The sequence below is a fragment of the Schistocerca serialis genome, chromosome 2 (assembly GCF_023864345.2).
Source record: "Schistocerca serialis cubense isolate TAMUIC-IGC-003099 chromosome 2, iqSchSeri2.2, whole genome shotgun sequence".
Lineage (NCBI taxonomy): Eukaryota > Metazoa > Arthropoda > Insecta > Orthoptera > Acrididae > Schistocerca > Schistocerca serialis.
In genome coordinates this window covers 1158609389-1158631522 of record NC_064639.1, presented here as the reverse complement: position 1 = coordinate 1158631522, position 22134 = coordinate 1158609389, and the positions used below count along the sequence as shown (strand labels likewise).

At 46.1% G+C, this 22134-nt stretch overlaps 1 protein-coding gene across 1 annotated transcript in view; it reads right to left on the bottom strand.

Annotated features, from left to right (window-relative positions):
* The window catches only part of LOC126456684 (uncharacterized), an 856126-nt gene that overhangs the window by 121593 nt on the left and 712399 nt on the right, over positions 1 to 22134 (bottom strand). The window contains exon 3 of the mRNA XM_050092426.1: positions 5640 to 5755. The gene's annotated coding sequence lies outside the window, so the exon portion shown is untranslated. The remainder of the gene's footprint in view (positions 1 to 5639; positions 5756 to 22134) is intronic.

Sequence of the window (22134 nt, the reverse complement as noted above, 5' to 3'; positions counted from 1 at the left end):
CTACCACGCAGACATAAATAGTTTTTAAATATATCACACATTTACCGACGCACCTGTTAGTAATGTAACAGCCACGAGATACTTGGCTGGCGTTGCTAGGCTTGAAAGCTACTGTTGTTTTCCCTGTTTGTGAATTGAAGTTGGATTACTAAAACTCCGTCTTCTGCGAAACACATTATATTCGTTGTTTCTTTACCCAGGCGTGTTTCGACATCTGTAGTATCAACGATCAGTTTGGCTTTAGAAAAGGCAAAGTCGCCCGACAGGCAATTCTGACGTTGCGGTTGATGTAGGAAGCAAGACTAAAGAAAAATCAAGACACGTCAGTAGGATTTGTTGTCCTGGAAAAAGTGTTTGACAATGTAAAATCGTGAAAGATGTTCGAAATTACGAGAAAAATAGGGGAAAGCTATAGGGAGAGACGGGTAATGTGCAATACGTGAAAGAGCCAAGAACGAAGCTCTCGGATTAAGAAGGCTGTAAGACAGGGATGTGGTCTTTCGCTCTGCTGTGCAATCTGTACATCGATCTGTACATCGAAGAAGGAAGAATGGAAGTAAAACAAAGGTTCAGCAGTGGGATTAAAACTCAAGGTGAAAGGATATCAGTGACAAAAGTGGCTGATGACATTGCTATCCTTCGTGAAAGTAAAGGACAGTTACGTGATCCGCTGTATGGAATGAACAGGCTAATGAAAACAGAATATGGATTGAGAGTAAATCGAAGAAAGGCGGAAGTAATGAGAAGCAGTAGCAATGAGAACAACGAGAAACTTAACATCAGGCTTGTAGTCACGAAGTAGATGAAGTTTGGGAACCCCACTACCTAGGCAGCAAAATAACCCATGACGGACGGAACAAGGAGGACATCAAAAGCAGACTAGCAATAGCTAAAAGGGCATTCCTGACCAAGAGAAGTCTACTAGTACCAAACATAGGCCTCAATTTGATTAAGAAATTTCGGAGAATATACGTTTGGAGCAGAGCACGGTATGGTAGTGAAACATGGGCTGTTGGAAAACTAAAACAGAAGAGAATAGAATCATTTGAGGTGTGGTGCTACAGACGAATGTTGAAAATTACGTGGACTGATGAGGTAAGGAATGAGGAGGTTCTGCGCAGAATCGAAGAGGAAAGTAATACAAGAAGAATGGACATCTGTTAAGACATCAGCGAATGACTTCCATTGTACTGTAGGGAGCTGTGGAGGGTAAAAACTGTAGAGGAAGACAGAGATTGGAACATATCAAGCAAGTAATTGAGGACGTAGGTTGCAAGTACTACTCTGAGATGAAGAGGTTGGCACAGGAAAGAAATTCGTGGCGGGCCACTTCAAACCACTGAAAAGACTGATGACTCAAAAGAAAAAAAAAATGTTATCTACGTTGAATAACATTTTCTTTCGATAAAAATATTATACAAAATTCAGGGTTGGTTTTCCATTTCACGCCTAAAAACTATACCATGTGCATTTTTATTTTGTTTTAATGGCTCACCTGAAACGAAATTTAAGACCTACATTTTTCTAAATCTCGATTGTATATATGAAAACGCGTGATACTAGGTGAGAGAGGAGTGAAAAGGATTGAAAATCATAGCCTGTGACTGCAAACAACAAAGAGAAGCCACTGTTATGCGAATGGGAAACTTAGCACAAAACATGAACCACTGTTACTCTCGGAAAAAGTATTCAAAAATAACAACTGTGAGAAAGTATCGTTTCAAGTATCACAATACAACCATTTTGCTTACTCGAGAGATCGTTTTGGTGTAGTTAGGGCTAACCAGTGGATTAATGGTTTTGTACATCACAGCTTCAGACTTCTAAACTGTGATGGCAGTACCATTATGATAACGGAAAGAATAGTTTACTACAGCAAACTTCTAACTGATATGAAGAAAACTAAGGATCCTAGGAAGTTATAGGGATACTTCTCTAATGAGGAGGAAATGAAAAGTTTTTTGGAATATTATATATAACTGTAGCACCACTAATAAGAACTGAATTGAGAATTTTTATTTTCATTTTCATTTAAGAAGTATTGTCCAAGTGTTAGCATACTTTTCGTGTGAAAATTGGACAGAATTTATTGGTACTGTAAATGTTTAAAGTAGATACACAATTGAGTAAATGCTATGAGTGGAATTTTGGTTTTTCTTAAAACAAGAGTAAAATGTTGTTCATTCAGCTTTGAAATCCCGTACGTCACACAGTCTTAAACTTTCGTATAGGGAATTTTGAAAATAATTAAAGTTGATGTCATACTTCTATGACTCTCTTAGACAAGTATTAATTCTCAGATGCAAAATAGTTTATAAATAGTTTTTAGTTTATCCAGCAATCAGTTTTACCTGTTTTCTCACAAGTTTACGTGGCGTGACTTACAGGGATTGAAAAATATCTGATTGAAATGTAGTTTCAGGTGACTAACAAAATAAAATTAAGAATGCACATGTTATTGTTGTTAGACATAAAACAGAAAAACCAGCCACTAACTTTCCAGATTATTTTCACAGAAACAGAATGAGACCTACTGCAGAAGATAGGTAGGTCTCGAAACAAATTTCGGTCTGGAACCGTAAACAGAAATACATTGTGCTCTGCAGAAGGCGGAGTTTTTATAAACCTGAAATTGCTGGTAATTTAAATTGTAAGTTGTTTAGGTTACAAAAAAAAAAAAAAACTAAATATTCCCTTCGGACCATTAGTTCGTTACCTCAAAATTCTCAATTTGGGATCCTGTAGCATCTGCATAATTTTTAGCCGTAAGCATAGCAATACCAAGGCATTCTAAATAGCACGCAAAAATCAGAGCGTGGGAGGGAGGGGAGAAGGGGTACCACAAAAAATTCATTTTGTTGAACTGTATTAAAAACACGCTTGTTGAAGAGGTCGAGATACGTAAGTCGGATCCAAATTCTGAAAATACTTTTTAGGACACTCTTAGCAATAGCGACGCACTATCAATAATGCGTACTATCGACTTTATGACCATCACAAAAGATAAAAAATATTTAAAAAATCCATATTTCGTTCACTGCTTTGGACCTCTACTCTCAAAACATGTAAGTATGGCCCTGAACCTGGAAATACTGAATACGACATTCGTCAGGGAAAGTAATATCTGCTTCTGAGACTTAAATCTTTGGGTTAAGTTTAACTAAAAAATTTAAAACGTTATGGAATACCGTAGAATAATTCATTAAACACAATAAATACACTGCCGTAAAAGAATTAGTACTCGTGGAAAGACGTCGATGTTGATCCGATGACGACATACGCCACCTGGGGTTAGCAGATATACTGGTAAAGGTTTCAGGCTCGTCCGCCAGCAGATACCGTGGTGGCATAGCTACCAGAGCGCCATCTGTGTCTGCCCTTTAGTAGGGAATGCTCGTAGCCAGAGGGCTGAGTGTGGCGCAAACGTGTGAAGCAAGCAGGCAACCGTGCCACAGAGATGCACTCGTGCTTGCTGCAGCCAACTGAGCGATCCTGAAACGGGGGCTGGTCCTTTCGTAGAATTACAAGGTTGGACGTGCTGCGCCAGTTGTGCAACGATGCCGGTACCAGCCGTAGGTGAGATTCTGGACGTCCACACAGTATGGACGCCGTCACAGTCGTCGTACCGTAAGGTCAGCAGCGGCGGATCGTACAGCTACCACAGCACAGGTAAGAGGGCATGGGAGTCCTGACGTGTCAACACGAATTACTTGTGATCGGATTATTAGCAGTGGGAGTACGGGCACACAGACCTGTAGCTCGTCTTGAGTCACACAACAGCATCGACGCGCACGGCTCGACTGGTGCGTCAGAGGGTCAGTTGGAAGATGGAGCGGCGCGCCGAGGTCTTCAACAGTGAAACCAGATTCTGCCTGCACGCGTACGACGTATATCTAGTGACGGCTGTCTCGCACAGTGCATTCGTCCAAGGCACACTGGTCGCATCGCAGGTCTTGTGGTCTGGGGTGCGAAGAGCTACAACTCTCGTTCACATTCGGCACGTGCAGAATGTTGTTAGATCCGTTCTTTTGCTTTTCTTGCAACAAGAAGGTGATTTGACATGTGGGATAATCGGGTCTACTGCCGGATGTTTGTGTCGCTCTGGCAAAATATTTCGGCCACGTAACACCGGGGAAGAGACAACACATTACATGCAGCGCCAGGCGGGCGCGGACGGCAAAGAGAGCACCCAGCGCCCTCTGGGCATAAATACTGGACAAGATCCTCCAATACGGTAGTCTCAGGTAGCACCTGAAGAAGGCAACGAGTTACGTGGCCGGAATATTGTGCCGGAGCGACAGAAACATCCGGCAGTAGATCCGGTTATCCCACATGTCAAGATCTCGCCGGGAAAGCCTGAAGAGTTACAAGAAGGTGATTTGTTGTTCCAGTAAGATAACGCTCACCCATAGACTGTCTGCGACATTCCAGGTGCTCAGCAAGGCGCGCAGCAACTTCCCTGGCCACTACAATCTCCGGACATCTCTCCAATGGAGCACGTGTCGGATATGATGGGACGGGAAGTGACTCGTTCGTCTCGTTAACCAACAACTCTTACAGAACTACTTGAACAGGTCGGGCAGGCGTGGCATAACGTATCCTGGAACAGTATTCGCCATCTACACGATCGACTGGATGCCACAGTCAGCGCCTACATTGCCGTCCGTGGAGGCTGCACCATCTATTGTACTGATGTGGGTGTTTCAGCACGGATCGATACCAAGTACCTCACAACCGTTGTGCTACTGATCTGCAAATGTAATTATTTCATGTACTCCATATGCAATGTTGCGAAAATAAATCTTGAATGAACTGGAAACCTCCAAAAGGGTGTGCCAATTTTTTGCGGCAGTGCTTCGTCTCAAAATTTTAAAGTACAACGTAACTGACTACGTTACAATATTTCCAAAAGGTGGTACTGCGAGGCTTAACATTAGGACGTCTTGTACAGTAATAGTTTTCATACTAAAATGTAGAGTTTAACGGCCGGAAATGTCACGTCCAATATAATTATCCGGGCTGTCATGCCGTGGTCGGTTGATGAATTCTGTGTCAATTCCCAACGTTTTGTCCCCGTCTGCGGAGGACATCTTCAAGTGGGTCTGTAGCTCGATGGAAGGTCCAACACACCCGCTGGCTCGCTACTGACTGACTGAGCCAGTGGGTGTGCTGGACCTTCCATCGAGCTACAGACGCACTTGAAGATGTCCTCCGCAGACGGGGACGAAACGTTGGGAATTGACACAGAATTCATCAACCGACCACGGCATGACAGCCCGGATAATTATAATGGACATGAGTAAGAGTTTTCATCCACAAAGGCGCTTCGTGTGGGTACGACTGGTTCGTTTCCCTGTACAGTCTGCTGCTCGGAGTTTTTTAGGAAGCCACGCGTCACCCACAGGAACAGCAACGTCCGCGCCGTGATCCAGCGCGCCAGCTGCCGGCCCGCCAAGTCCATCAGAGGAGCGGCGCGTGACACCGCGGGCCGGCTAATTAGGCGACCCGCCGCCCCGCCCGTGCTTTAATTAGGCGCCGGCTTTGGGCTGGAGCACAGTTTTGTTTAATTAAGGCGGTCGGCCGGCGCGTGCGCGAGCGCAGCCGGGGAAATGAGTCGGCGCGCGGACCGGGCCACTGACCTGGATGCTGCTGCTGGCCGCCCCGGCTCTGGTGATGCGCTAAAGCCGGCCGCTCCGAGACCTCCGGCACACGCCCATGGAGCCGCCTGCTCGCAGCCGTCGGCCGACGTGGTCGCCTGCAACAGAGGAAAGCCACCTAAGGGTCTGCGCCGACGAGCAGTCGCCTTTTACTGCTGCAAAATGCGCTCCCTCTCTGTCCGATCAGGTCTCGGAAGGTTGGTTAGTTAGTCACGTGTTCCATTGATCCATAGCACGGAAAAACCTTTATGATGTGGAACGCGTCAAATGCACAAGAAATGCGCACAGGAAACAAGCTTTTTTTCCCCTTTGTAGTGTTATACCTAAATATTTCTATTATCTATCCCATTCCCTTAAATGCCACAAAATTCAAGAATTCATCTACGGTATAGAAGGGGTTGTCAAGGAGATATCATTTCAATTTGGTTTTGAAACTATTACTACTGTCTGTCAGACATTTTATTTCATCGGGTAATTTATCAAAAAGTTTTATGGCAGCATATTTTACCCCATTCTGTGGCAAACTTAGGTTAAGTAAAGGATAGTGTAGGTCTCTCTTTTTTCTGGTATTGTAATCATGAATGTCGCTGTTGATTTTAAACTGGCCCGTGTTCAGAAAAAATGTCATTACAGACTAAATGACTGTGAAGCAGCTGTAAGAATTCCTAACATTTTAAACAGATGCCTACAAGATGTGCGACTATGAACGCCTCACATTATTCTAACTGATTTCTTTTGAGCACTGAAGACCTTTTGCCTAAGCGTTGAGTTGCCCCAGAATATTATTCCGTATGACATCAGAGAGTGGAAGTACGTAAAGTTTGTTAGCTTACTAATTTATACATCCTCAAAATTAGCAATTATTCTGATTGCAAAAGTTGCTGAACCTAGTCGCTTTAGGAGATCCAGTTAAGATTCTCATCTATATGTAAACCCAAAAACTTAGTATGCTCTTCCCCGGCTACTGACCGACCAGAGCTCGGTTCATCCTCAGCCGACAGGTGTGTCTGGATGCGAACGTGGAGGGGCGCGTGGTCAGCACACCGCTCCTCTGGCCGCTGTCACTTTTCGTGAGCAGTGTCGCTACTTCTCAATCAAGTAGCTCCTCAATTGGCTTGAGTGCAACCTGCTTCCCAAACGCCCTCGGCAAACCCACCAAGAGCTAGCCAAGCCCTGCAACGCTTACCTTCGCGGAAACGGTGTTGCCACTGCGACAAGGCCGTTGTCATAAAATAAGCTCATCCCCCCAAAAATTTGTCACTCCTAGAGAAACCGTTACACGCATCATTTATTCATTCCAATTTCACCCTGGAATGATAAACACCTGGATTCGGTTAGGGAGCGAGTCCGTACGGTTGTGCACGTACATAATCATATCCATGTTAAGACACTCACTCAGGATTTGATCGCCCAGTTCCGCCAAATTTTGGGGGATGCTGATATCGGCGTTTTCAGAATGAGGTTTTCACTCTGCAGCGGAGTGTGCGCTGATATGAAACTTCCTGACAGATTAAAACTGTGTGCCGGACACACACTCGAACTCGGGACCTTTGCCTTTCGCGGGCAAGTGCTCTACCAAGTGAGCTACCCAAGCACGACTCACGACCCGTTCTCACAGCCTTTCTTCCAGGCGTCCTAGTTCTGCAAGGTTCGCAGAAGAGCTTCTGTGAAGTTTGGGAGGTAGGAGACGAGGTACTGGCAGAAGTAAAGCTGTGAGGACGGGTCGCGAGTCGTGCTTGGGTAGCTCAGTTGGTAGAGCACTTGCCCACGAAAGGCAAACGTCTCGAGTTCGAGTCTGGGCCCGGAACACAGTTTTAATCTCTCAGGAAGTGTCATATCGGCGTTTTATTCGATGCTCCATGTCCCACAGATTTTCTGTGGGTTTCAAGAAATCGGACTTCGTAGGCCAATAGAGATGTAATAAGGTGGGGGAGTGTTCAGAAAAGTAGTCAAGTTTTCATGAAATGTACGTGCAACTGCATGTGTGGACAACCATAAGCTGTATAACGCAATGACGACAATGAAGATTTCTGCCGGGCCAGGACTCCAACCCGGATTTTCCGCTTGTCGCGAGCAGTCACCTTACTATTAGGCTGTCCGAGCAGGCTCCACAGCTAGACACAAACTTCCATATGTCGTCAAAGGCATATGCAAACTGCACTTGCACGTTCATTATATATACTCCCGTATGGGGCAGGCCTTTTAATTGAAACTATTGCACACCGTTATCAAGCTGACGGTTGTCCATATTCGCAACTGCGAATACATTTCAGGTACTTCATAACGCTGTAGTCGCCGCAGTTCTCACTTCTTCACACACGGATCTGTGTCCGAAGGAATATTGCATCGTACTTCTCAACAACACGGGCACTGCAATGTCGTAGTCACCTATTCCCCAGACCGACGAACTTTGCTGTTGTCGTCTTGAAAAATAGTGGTATCAGTAGCACACTCGTCGTGCAGGCAGCACCCGATCATTCAGAATGTTCAAATAAACATACCGGTTCATGTCAGTAACCACATCACCGAGCGGGCCCATCTTTTGTTGAGTAAAACTCCCCCAGAACATCACAAACCCACCTCTGACTTCAACTTGTCCTTGGACACATTGATGATGAAAAGCTTCATTAAGCCTTCGCTGCACTCGACGATGTGCGTCATATGAATATAGGCAAAAGCGTCATTCGTCTCACGAATAATGGGAGCAGTATGGGCCTAATGAGCCTAGGACACCCCTGCCAGCCCTTGTTGCGCGGTGTAGATAGCAAAGTGTGACACGTAGGAAAAGCTTCAAAATGCCATTGTTTTTATAGCGCACGCAGATATCATTCTTTCCCTGTCCAACAGTGGAGCCAACTAACCACAGTTAATATTTGTTTTTTATATAGGCATTTGTCCTGGGTATTAGATGAGAGCAGGCTGGGATTTCGACACTTTGAATAAGTGTTCGACAACTGATTAATAAACAACCAGGAATGTATAGGTTAATAATCAGGTCGTATTGAGTTACTTAACATGCGTTTTCGTACACTGATGTGACAAAAGTCATGGGATAACGTACGCGCATATACAGATGGCGTACACGAGGCTGGTTCAAATGGCTCTCAGCACTATGCGACTTAACTTCGGAGGTCATCAGTCGCCTAGAACATAGAACTAATTAAACCTAACTAACCTAAGGACATCACACACATCCCTGCCCAAGGCAGGATTCGAACCTGCGACCGTAACGGTCGCTCGGCTCCAGACTGTAGCGCCTAGAACCGCACGGCCACTCCGGCCGGCTTACACGAGGTATAAAACGGCGATGCATTAGTTGAGCTATCATTTGCACGGGTAATTCACATGAATAGATTTCCAACGTGACTATGCCACACGATGGGAGTTACTAGACTTTGTAAGGAAATGGTACCTGGAGCTAGACGCATGGAACATTCCGCTTCGGAAATTCTTAGCAAATTCAGTATTCTGAGATTCAAAATGTCAAAAGTACGCCGAGAACACCAAATTTCAGGCATTACCTCTCGCCACGGGCAATTCAGTGGCCGACAGCCTTCACTTGATGACCGGGAGCCGTGGCGTTTGCGTAGAGTTGTCAGTGGTAATAGACAATTTGTAGCCATTCATGGACTTCACGTTCCCATGACAATGCGCCAGGTCACAGGACCACAACTGTTCGCCATCTGGCTGAAGAACATTCTGGACAATTCGAGCGAATGATCTGTCCTCCGAGATCGCCTGACATGAATTCCAGCGAACATTTATGGGACATAATCGAGAGGTCTACATCTACATCTACATTTATACTCCGCAAGCCACCCGACGCTGTGTGGCGGAGGGCACTTTACGTGCCACTGTCATTACCTCCCTTTCATTTTCCCGTCGCGTATGGTTCGCGGGAAGAACGACTGCCGGAAAGCCTCCGTGCACGCTCGAATCTCTCTAATCTTACATCCGTGATCTCCTCGGGAGGTATAGGTAGGGGGAAGCAATATGTTCGATACCTCATCCAGAAACGCACCCTCTCGAAACCTGGACAGCAAGCTACACCGCGATGCAGAGCGCCTCTCTTGCAGAGTCTGCCACTTGAGTTTGCTAAACATCTCCGTAACGCTATCACGCTTACCAAATAACCCTGTGACGAAACACGCCGCTCTTCTTTGGATCTTCTCTATCTCCTTCGTCAAACCGATCTGGTACGGATCCCACACTGATGAGCAATACTCAAGTATAGACCGAACGAGAGTTTTGTACGCCACCTCCTTTGTTGATGGACTACATCTTCTAAGCACTCTTCCAATGAATCTCAACCTGGCACCCGCCTTACCAACAATTAATTTTATATGATCATTCCACTTCAAATCGTTCCACACGCATACTCCCAGATATTTTACAGAAGTAACTGCTACCAGTGTTTGTTCCGCTATCATATAATCATACATAAAGGATCCTTCTTTCTATGTATTCGCAATACATTACATTTGTCTATGTTGAGGGTCAGTTGCCACTCCCTGCACCAAGTGCCTATCCGCTGCAGATGTTCCTGCATTTCGCTGCAATTTTCTAATGCTGCAACTTCTCTGTATACTACAGCATCATCCGCGAAAAGCCGCATGGACTTCCGACACTATCTACTAGGTCATCTATATGTTGCTGTGGTTGTGGTGTTCAGTCCTGAGACTGGTTTGATGCAGCTCTCCATGCTACTCTATCCTGTGCAAGCTTCTTCATCTCCCAGTACCTACTGCAACATACATCCTTCTGAATCTGCTTAGTGTATTGATCTCTTGGTCTCGTTCTACAATTTTTACCCTCCACGCTGCCCTCCAATACTAAATTTGTGATCCCTTGATGCCTCAGAACATGTCCTACCAACCGGTCCCTTCTTCCTGTCAAGTTGTGCCACAAACTCCTCTTGTCTCCAATTCTATTCAATACCTCCTCATTAGTTATGTGATCTACCCATCTAATCTCCAGCATTCTTCTGTAGCACCACATTTCGAAAGCTTCTATTCTCTTCTTGTCCAAACTATTTATCGTCCATGTTTCACTTCCATACATGGCTACACTCCATACAAATACTTTCAGAAACGACTTCCTGACACTTAAATCTATACTCGATGTTAACAAATTTCTCTTCTTCAGAAACGCTTTCCTTGCTATTGCCAGTCTACATTTTATATGCTCTCTACTTCGACCATCATCAGTTATTTTGCTCCCAAAATAGCAAAACTCCTTTACTACTTTAAGTGTCTCATTTCCAAATCTAATTCCCTCAGCATCACCCGACTTAATTCGACTACATTCCATTATTCTCGTTTTGCTTTTGTTGATGTTCATCTTATATCCTCCTTTCAAGACACCATCCATTCCGTTCAACTGCTCTTCCAATCCTTTGCTGTGTCTGACAGAAATACAATGTCATCGGCGAACCTCAAAGTTTTTATTTCTTCTCCATGGATGTTAATACCTACTCCGAACTTTTCTTTCATTTCCTTTACTGCTTGCTCAATATACAGATTGAATAACATCGGGGAGAGGCTACAACCCTGTCTTACTCCCTTCCCAACCACTGTTTCCCTTTCATGTCCGTCGACTCTTGTACCAGCCATCTGGTTTCTGTACAAATTGTAAATAGCCTTTTGCTCCCTATATTTTACCCCTGCCATCTTCAAGAATTTGAAAGAGAGTATTCCAGTCAACATTGTCGAAAGCTTTCTCTAAGGCTACAAATGCTAGAAACGTAGGTTTGTCTTTGCTTAATCCTTCTTCTAAGATAAGTCGCAGGGTCAGTATTGCCTCACGTGTTCCATTTATATATATATATATATATATATATTGTGAAAAGCAATGGTCCCATAACACTCTCCTGTGGCACGCCAGAGGTTACTTTAACGTCTGTAGACGTCTCTGCATTGAGAACAACATGCTGTGTTCTGTTTGCTAAAAACTCTTCAATCCACCCAGACAGCTGGTCTGATATTCCGTAGGCTCTTACTTTGTTTATCAGGTCAGTTTATGCACGATACCCTGCGCCGGTCACACTTTCGCAATTGTGGACGTTTATAGAGGCAACATGGCTCGGTATTTCTGCAGGGGACTTCCAACGACTTGTTGTGACCCTACCACGTCGAGCTGCATGCAGACGTCTTTTTACAATGTACAGTCCGCCCCGGTAGCTGAGTGGTCAGCGTGACAGACTGTCAATCCTAAGGGATAAAACTGGCCCCAACCTGTTGGCGCCAGTTATGACTGCATTATGTTAACGTGAAAAAAAAAAAACACCCACACACACAACGATGGTAAACACCGAAACCGCCTCAGATAATGGTCCTTCGAATGGTCGACGCAGGAGAAATAAATACCGCCCACACTGGCAGAAATGGTCAAGATTATATGGCTTTCTGCCAGGTTTATGATGCGACACCGCGTGCTGCAGGGATTGTGATGCAAATTGTTTTTGCTGTCTCGATACTTTTCTTATCCCTAGGACAGCACAATTGTACAAATAAAGATTGTTTGTTTACCTGCCTTCCTGTTCACAAAAAAAAAAAAAAAAAAAGTGGTCGCATTGTTGGACCATAAAGCGGAGGAACCGCGTTTTTATTTTTATTTTATTTTATCAACAAAAAAAAAGGTAGAGCACTTGCCCGCGAAAGGCAAAAAAAAACAAAAAACAAAAAGCGTAATGAGTAGCCTGGAAAAAAAAGGGCCCGGGTTCGATTCCCGGCTGGGTCGGAAATTTTCTCCGCTCAGGGACTGGGTGTTGTGATGTCCTAATCATCATCATTTCATCCCCATCGACGCGCAGGTCGCCGAAGTGGCGTCAAATCGAAAACCTGCATCAGGCGAACGGTCTACCCGACGTGAGGCCCAGCCACACGACATTTCCATTTTTTACAATGCACAGCCCTGACCGTGTCAGGGTAGCTTTCGTCCTGCCCCCACAGAAGGAAGAGTGCAGCGCCGACCACATCAGAACGGAGGGGGCGTTATAGGAGGACAGCGTGCGGCCGCCCCGTTTGCAGCGGGGGGCGGCTCCCCTGGTATCCGGATGTGAGCGGCGGCTGTGTCGGGCGACACGCTCCCCGCCCCCGCCCCCGCCCCCCGGCGCCTGCGCGGCGAATCTCCGCGGCAGCTCAGCCCGCAATTCGCCGCGGCGGCGCCGGCGCCGCTAATGAGACGCGGGCCGCGGCAGGTGGGCGGCCAGGCCCGGCCGCGCCCCTCCACCTCCACCTCTGCTCTTCCTGGTACACCTGCCGCAAACCGGCCGGCTCTTCGGCCCAACCGCCTCATTCTCCCGTGTGTACACTACACGTATCGGACTGTTCTGGCGCACAGTCGGTCATTTACACGATTGGCAGCACACCAGCTCCAGGCGCCCAAACGTTACTATTCATTCCCTGCTATCGCTGATAGTTGCTTCCCAGGTGGCAAGTGGATAGTCGCTAACGGCTGCCTAAAATGTCGGAGATGGTTCAAATGGCTCTGAGCACTATGGGACTTAACATCTATGGTCATCAGTCCCCTAGAACTTAGAACTACTTAAACCTAACTAACCTAAGGACATCACACAACACCCAGCCAACACGAGGCAGAGAAAATCCCTGACCCCGCCGGGAATCGAACCCGGGAACCCGGGCGTGGGAAGCGAGAACGCTACCGCACGACCACGAGATGCGGGCCCCAATGTCGGAGATGTTATTAGCGAACAACAGTTTAACATCTCGCGTAGAAAAGAGACCACGTCACACATACCTATAATATAAGAAAGTAGTACTAAGCCACTGAACTTCCGTTCACTATCAGTTACATATTTCTATCAGTTACATATATTTATAGCAGAGCACTGGAGCGTACTCTCAGTTCAAACATCATTACCTATCTTGAATACAATAATATTCTTCATGGGAATCATCGTCGATTATGCGAAACTGAACTCGTACTCTCAATATACGGACCATGGACAACGTATCAGTTTGTTACTGTGTTTACAGACTGTCGCAGTGTTATAACTGAATATTATATCAACGGGTTATGAAGACGACAAAGTTCCTTGGCCCATGTAACCAGGTTCGCGACATTAATGAAGTCTGGAGGCAGTACATCATACTCGACTTCAGACTGTAGACACTGAAGTAATACGTACTGTTTCCCGGAGCCTGTAACAGTGCTATACGTTAAAGACTTGACGACTATATTAGTTGCAACCTTGGTGTTTTCACAGATTATGCGGGACTGTGCGCAAATTATGTCCCCTAAATGTTGCTATGAGTTTCTGTGAGACCTCGCCAAGATATAAACCTGATCCCAAGACTGTTAAGTTGCTCTTGTTGCCCAAAAATGTAAACCTATGCACTTCATGAAACCTGAAAGTGTGCTATCCTTTCACCGTAAGGTTACTGCGTAACAACTAAAGACTAACATGCCATTGGAAGTTGCATAAAAAGCAATTGTCTGTCAGTACCAGACTGCTGCTCCAAGCTGTGAAATCTGTATTACGCTATGTCATCTAGCATGTGGAAGAAGTGGCGTGCGGGTGGTGACAGCCTCGTCAGACAGGCTCGTAACTGTAACACAAATGTTGCAAATTCTACCTGGAGGACTCTCGAAGACAGACGCCTCTAATCTCACGAGAGACTCCCCAGAAAAGTTCAAGAATTGTCTTTCAAAGCGGAAGCTACGAATATTCCTCAGTCTCCATAACCCATCCCAAAGAGAACAGGCAGATAAAATTAGGCAAACAATAACTCGCGCGGATTTCTGCCAATAAAGAGAACACCAAATTGTATACACCCCTGACATCAAATCGAGTGCTTTGTTTACAGACGAGACTGCCTTCACAGAGGAAGGTACGATCAGCAGCTACAGTAGACTTTTCCACTAGGCGGCAAATCCCACGGTAGCTCGTGTGTTCCAACGCCAACAGAGATTTACCATAAATGTGTGGTTGGGCTGTTGATAAACTATCCATATACTGATATTTTTCCAGTAAGTATCTATATATATCCGCGATAATTTTCCCCGATATATTGATATCGAAATGCCAATATCGAGTGCCGATATTTTTATCTTATATTATATTTTTTTGCAGTTTTCGGTAAATATCTGAAATTACTCTTTTGAAACTATAGTAGAACACAATTTTGCTTTCACTGTGTGAAGGGGTCTTACTATTTTTTGAGCTTTTATCACGTACAGTCTTTCTCTCTGACTGTGTCAAACAAGTGCAAGTGGGAATGGGAAGAAGAAGAAGTTCGATTTCACCGGGAAAGGGGGGGGGGGGGGGGTGTTGTGGTGTGAATAGAATAACAAGATTTCCGATGTTAAGAAATAGCACACCAGTTGCGTTAAAAATTGACTTTTAACGCAACTAGTGTGCTCTTTATTCGAACTGGCATTCTTCAAAAACTGTTGCTGAAAATGATGAACGAAAATCTAAATGACATGACTGGCCTTTGGGGTGGGCGGAGACGTGTGAGGAGAAATGATGACGTAATCGGCGCTCGGCGCTACCAACAGAAACTGAAACTTTTAACTTGACCCGCAGTTCTGACGGTACAACTGCTGTGTGTCTGGTGTTTACAGAAATGAAAAAATAAGGATGTCGACATGAAGTGTTCCGGACGAGTCCGGTATGTGGCGAAACCGAATGACGGACCCATCGGACAGCTTTTATTGTCCCGCTTACAGGCAGTTACCATTTTTAGCAAAGTGGCTATCGTCAAGCGTGAACGTGCACAGTTTCCCTTTTAATTCCTGTTCTAAGGAGGATAAGCAGGCTGCTAACTTGGTGATGTACAAATAAATATGCAGGCTGCTGTTTCTTACGATCATCTGATTTGGCTGTAACTTCTGCTTAACGTGCTCCGTGGAGGAAATTACCGCATCGTTGTTTTGGAGGTACTGCTGGAAATGTTTGAGAACGTCTTGCTAGCAGCCAAGCAACGATTTTGATTCCAGAATGACGGGACTCTACCATAGTTTCTCTTTAGTGTCAGAGGACCATCTTTTGCCTAGTTGTTGACTGAGACAGGTGTGGGCCAGTAGTGTAGCCGCAACGTACCCCCGATATAACTCCTACGAAATTCCTTTTGTGTGAAGGGAAGTGAAGGGAGGTGTGGGGGGAGGGGGGGGGGGGGGGCGAGAATGAATCGTTTGGTGTACGAAACACCGACAGACACTCCAGGCAGCTCAGCTTCTGACATCCGGATACGGGGCCTCCTGCTATTCCTTCCAAAGGGGACAGACGTACGGTGTCAGCTCTTCCTGTCATAGTACCCAACTTTAATACGGTGTCGGGTGCTACTCGTATTACATATGACAGCAGGAGCACTCTCGTGGTTATCCCGCGCACACTGACTGCAAAACTGTACGCCAGTCTGGTGATTCGATGTGCTGTGCTACCATTCATGAACAGCATACCAGGGGGTATTTTCCAGCAGGATAACACTCTCCCACATACCGCTGTTGTAACCCAGCATGCTCTACAGGGTGTCGACTTGTTGCCTTGACCTGCTCGAGCACCAGATGTGTCTCCAATCGAGCACATACGGGACATCATCATACGGCAAATCCAGCGTACTCCACAGCCAACATGACCGTCCCTGTACTGGTCGGTTAAGTTCGACAGGCACGGAACTCCATCCACAAACTGACTTCCGACGCCTGTACAACACAATGCGTGCACGTTTGTATGTCTGCATTGAACAGTTTGGTTGTTACGCCGGTTATTAATGTTTGACATTTGCAATGGCGTGAGTCGTGCTTGGGTAGCTCAGTCGGTAGAGCACTTGCCCGCGAAAGGCAAAGGTCCCGAGTTCGAGTCTCGGTCCGGCACACAGTTTTAATCTAACAGGAAAGTTTCATATCAGCGCACACTCCGCTGTAGAGTGAAAATCTCATTTTCAGAATCTCAAATGGCTCTGACCACTGTGGGGCTTAAGTTCTAAGGTCATCAGTCCTCTAGAACTTAGGACTACTTAAACCTAACTAACCTAAGGACATGACACACACCCATGGCCGAGGCAGGATTCGAACCTGAGACTGTAGCGGTCGCGCGCTTTCAGACTGAAGCGCCTAGAACCGCTCGGCCACTCCGGCCGACAAAATTTCATTCTAATGGCTTATCTCGCTTGTAGTCTTGCAATGTCAGTCTCTACAATATGTTAGTTTGACAAATGTGTTCCCGTAATTTTATTACTCTAAAGTAATTATTTTTTAGTGTTGCGATTTTTTCAGTCACTGAGCAGCAGGAAAGAGAACGCTAGAAGTGTCTAGGGGGTCATACGGTCAGCGCTGTGCCCTTCTCCGTAAGACAGGTGTGCGGAAAAAATCGTCCTCATTTGGAATCGACAATGATGTTGCAGATCGCTACGGATAAAAGAGCGCACGGATGACAGAACTGTGTTCTGAAAGCGACTAATCTGGCCGCTGAAGCGGAACCCACACAATGGGCGAGCAGGAGGCAGAGGCATCTCCGGCGGCCGGCAACAGACCCCGCGCGGTATCGGAAGAGCAGCCGGCCGCCCCGAGCCTTTGTTGGAGCGCCGAGACAATGGCGAGCGCGCGTGGGCGGGGTCTCGCCGTCGCCGGCCACTGGCCGCGCTTCTTCGGTCCAGTTATTAAATATAAAAGCGCCTGCAGCGGCGCATCTGCACACCCCAGATGAGTATCTGGCGGACGCCGTGGTCCACCTCTCTCTCTCTCTCTCTCTCTCTCTCTCTCTCTTCCTCGCTCTCTTCCGAGCCTCCCCCTCCCTGCGCGCCTCTTTCACCTTGACTCAGCGAATCTCCACTACTGCGGGCCGCCTAGCAGCTAAATAATGACGGCGGAGCGCCGACAAAAAGACATTTCTCTCGCGGACCGCTTTTGTCGGAAATTAATAAACCTCTCCGGCGGAGAAAACAGCGAGTCACGGAACGTCAATAATTGTAAACAGGTCTGCTGGCGGACATTCCGACCCCGCCAGCGACGCATGTGACAAGACGGCGGCGAGAGACCGCCCCACTTTGGATCGCATTCTGCCGCACAAACACGGCAGCGGCGACAATGGGCGGACACCTACGTGGACGGCGGCGCAATCCCCGTTCACGGTGACCGCAGTCAATTATTTATTTTGCGTCCCCTGTAAACGTGTACCTTTGTGCCCGCCCGTGATTGCGGCCGGACGAGAAGCGTGCGACCCGATTTGGGCTGTCCCCAATCTCCACGAAAGGAGCGGGCTCTGAGTGCATTCCGGCGGCGGAGCGGCGTGAAGACGTCTCGTTAGGCTGGCAGCTTGCTTCTTTTTGTGCCACCAGAGAAGCTGCTCATCACACCGTACTCGACAAACTCGGCTTTTTGTACGTACTTTGTTCCCCGCATTGCTGTGCAATGCACGTTTGTAGCAGCGAGACCATAAATACTTCCCCACAAATTCTTCTGGAAAGCAGCCTTAAAGTTGTATCTGCCGAACTCCCGACCTTTTGCAGCCAAGGAAAATCAAATATTTTGCATTTCTTATCCCTTACAACTGCCTTTACTGTGACCACATATTAAGACACCAGATGCTGTTCGCTATCTAAGACTATTAATAATGCCTGGGAACTGATGGAAACTGCCTACGGCAGTTCTTATTTTTAGTTGACGAGGTGAAATCTCCATTAATTAAAACTGCCGGGCTGAATTGCCGTGGTCCATATATAAAACTTCTTCTCCTTCCTGACGTTTCGTTGCCTGCTGCGGGCAACATCTTTTGAGGTCGCCGACTCACCTCAGAAGATGTTGCCCGCAGCAGGCAACGAAACGTCAGGAAGGAGAAGAAATTTTATATATGGACCACGGCAATTCAGTCAGGAAGTTTTAATTAATGAAGACGCCGGCCGTGAAAGCTTACATGTTATGATAAGGTGAAATTTGTAGAGACAGGTGGCTGTTGTGCTCGTATTGACGTGGAGTGGCCAGCTTAGCAGTATGGCACTTCTTCTTTTTCTTCTGGCTTTGTCACGCATTGGCGCAGGGTCGGCACGGTTATCAAGGGATGATTTAAAGGGGAACCGGACGGCCTCCGTGTCGCCACCCCGTTACACTTCAGGACGGAATTGTGTACCACGACTCTCTGCCGGTAGTGTCCGAAAGTTTCCTAAATGTTTGCGAATCGTGTAAATGACCCAGGACTTGGGTGCCGGCTGCTTTCACATAGTGCGATGTGGGAAACCAACCCGCTCAGCGCCCCCCGACCCGAAAGCAGCGCTTTAACACTCTCGGATGTGTGAGCTGGTCGACATGACACTTATACATGTATTAAGAGAACATTTGTTTCTTTTAGTGTATGTAGTTCCTTAACAGCCTTTTCTCCTTCGTATAATTTCTTACCAACTCTACAAATTCGGTCGTTGTTTCTCTATATTTACTGCATCTTCATGGATTACGACTATCGTCAAGAACGGTGCAGGGCAGAGGGAATCACAATTCTGTTTGCTCATTAATGCTATCGACAAGAGATATTCTATTCACCTTTCGCCCTTCGTGTCGAGCAGCTACGAAGCTTCGCAGTCCAAACTTCGCAAAGCTGTCGAGTAATTAAATATCATGTATTTTACATATACTTGTTGATAGGACAAATGCACATTTTGATCAAAGTTTTGCCTCGTCTGCTTATTACGGACTAGGAGTCGCAGAAGCAAAAGAATATTGCGCTAAGGATAATGCGAAGACGGCAACTAAACACCGATTTTGAACAGCCTGAGTAGTTACGCGAAACATCTTTAATATTGCTGTACTTGAAACTAGAGAGCGTTCGCTTTCGCCTGAACACAGACTGGCGTGGTAACACTTCCACGTAAGAGACTGTCTTGGAAATTTCGCTATTGTCTGCGTCGAATCGATTTTACTTCTGACTGATAACTCAGAGGAACATGAGTGGACAGCTGCTTAAACATTGTTGGTGGTTAACAGTAACGCATGAAGTCCACACTGATCGAGGTCTAAAACGCGGGCGAATCATTTCTGGGAAAAATAGTAACTGGTGAGGACACTCGCTGTTATCAGTACAAACCTACCACAAAGCGACAAACTGCAGAAATTTGCATCGAAGGTCAACGCTTTTACAACATAACTGACATTCAGTCCAATGAGTTAACAACATCCTAAAGAAAGACGTGCGTGATAGTCTTACGTGCTTGTATGAACGTTCTGTGCGTTGTACTCAAGTGGAAGGAAACTATGTAGAGCACCTGAACCAATTTAAATCAGCATCTTAATCTTAACTTTTTTCTGTTTTTAATTAATGCAATGGCTAAACCTTTTGGACAGACGGGGTATGTTTCACCAAATGCCAAACCTCTTAAGAGTCTTTTATGGAATGGAGGCATGTCATTCCGTCAATTGTGATACGTTTACCACATAGAAATATTAAGGTTACTATTCTACAGGAACGTATCAGTTTTATCCTTTCGTTTCGTACTTACAAAAACACAGCTCTACACTGCCAAGGCATTCGCGAGCTCAATTTAAAGGTGTGAGAAAGACAAGGCAAATCATATCCGCTAGGGAGTTACCTAAGAAACATCGCAGTATTTTTGCCCTGCACTTCTACATTTTCACTGATTTCGGGGCTGACTTCCACCTATGCAGCAAGGTCAGCTAATGACGACATAACCGTGTTGAGCAAAAGTCTGAGGTCACTTTGTAGTATTGTGCAGGAGGCGTGTGAAATGGCCGCTGACGACTAGCACCAAAGAACGGTTTTTACCTGCTGTGAAGCGTATTCTAACGTCTTTCTCGTTTTCGTGTCGCCAGACTCCCTATTAGTATTATACAGGCTTCGTATTCATATTAGCTCTTTTTAAGTGAATAGCCATATAACACTAGTTTCCATTGCTTTATTTCTGTCTGACATTGAGTGTCATTGTGGAACGCAAAAGCACTTGCTTAGCGGGTAAGTCTAAAAGAAGGGGTCCCTGCCGATAACGTGTCAACTTTCATATATGCAATACCGGGAATTGAGACATTCACATAAAAGACGACATTCAGGATACGGTTCATTTACGCTGGTAGGTAGAAAACTGATTGATTGACGAAAGTAATGGGATAGCGATACACACGCATACAGGTGGCAGTAGTATCGCGTACACCAAATATAAAAGGGCAGTAAATTAGTGAAGCTGTCATTTGTAGCCAGATGGTTCGTATGAAATGGTTTCCGACATGATTATAGCCCCACAACGGGAATTAACAGACTCTGAACGCAAAATGGCAATTGGAGCTACACTCGTGGGACACTCCGTTTCGGAAATCGTCAGGGAATTCAATATTCCGAGAGCCACAGTATCAAGAGTGCCGAGGGTACTAAATTTCAAGCATTACCTCTCACCACGGACAATACAGTGGCCGATGGCCTTCAGTTAACGATCGAGAGCAGCGGTGTTTGCGTACAGCTGCCAGTGCTAAGAGACAAGAAACACGGCGTGAAATAGCCGCAGAAATTAATGTAGGACGTTCGACGAACGTATACCTTAGGACAGTGCGGAGAAATTTGACGTTAATGGGTTTTGGCAGCAGGCGACTGACGCGACTGCCGTTACTAACTGCACAACACTGCCTGCAGCACAACTCACTGACTCGTGACCGTATCAGTCGGACCCTAGACGACTGGGAAACCGTGCCCTGGTCAGGTGATTGTCGATTTCAGTTGGTAAGAGCTGACAGTAGGGTTCGAATGTGGCGCAGACCCCACGAAGCCGTGGACACGAGCTGTCCACAAGGCACTGTCCAAGCCGGTAGTGGCCATGTAGCGGTGTGGGCTGTGTTTACATGGAATGGACTCGGCCATCTGCTCCAACTGAACCGATCATTGACTGCAAATGGTTATATTGGGCTGCGATTTTTCGATTCATAAATCGCTATTGTTGAAATTGTGAAGGAAAAAGGAATGCAGGAACGAAAATTAGAACATCGAGATTGTACTTCACATTTTAAGTGGACTTGACTGTAGACTGTCCACAGTAAGATATTGCAAGGTAACTTCTGTTTGATTTAAGAGGGACACATTTAAAAAGAAAATCTCATTGTAGAAGGGACACATTCTCACGAAGACAGTCCAGTTCTGTAAGGTTCAAATGGCTCTAAGCGCTATGGGACTTAACATGTGAGGTCATAAGTCCCCTAGACTTAGAACTACTTAAACCTAACTAACGTAAGGACATCACACACACGTCCGTGCCCGAGGCACGATTCGAACCTGCGACCGTAGCAGTCGCGCGGTTCCGGACAGAAGCGCCTAGAACTGCTCGGCCACAGCTGCCGGCCCAGTTCCCTAAGCCCACTGCCATTAAAGAAAAGGCGAGGATCGAGGAATTCATTGTGGCCTTCAAAGAATTACAAGGATACTTTTGTAAAGATTCTGAGGACACTGTCAGTCTCACATCTGTTGCCGAGCTGTTTTCTTCAGTTGAAAGCTTCCCTGCGCATGTGCAGGCGTAACTGATTGACCTTC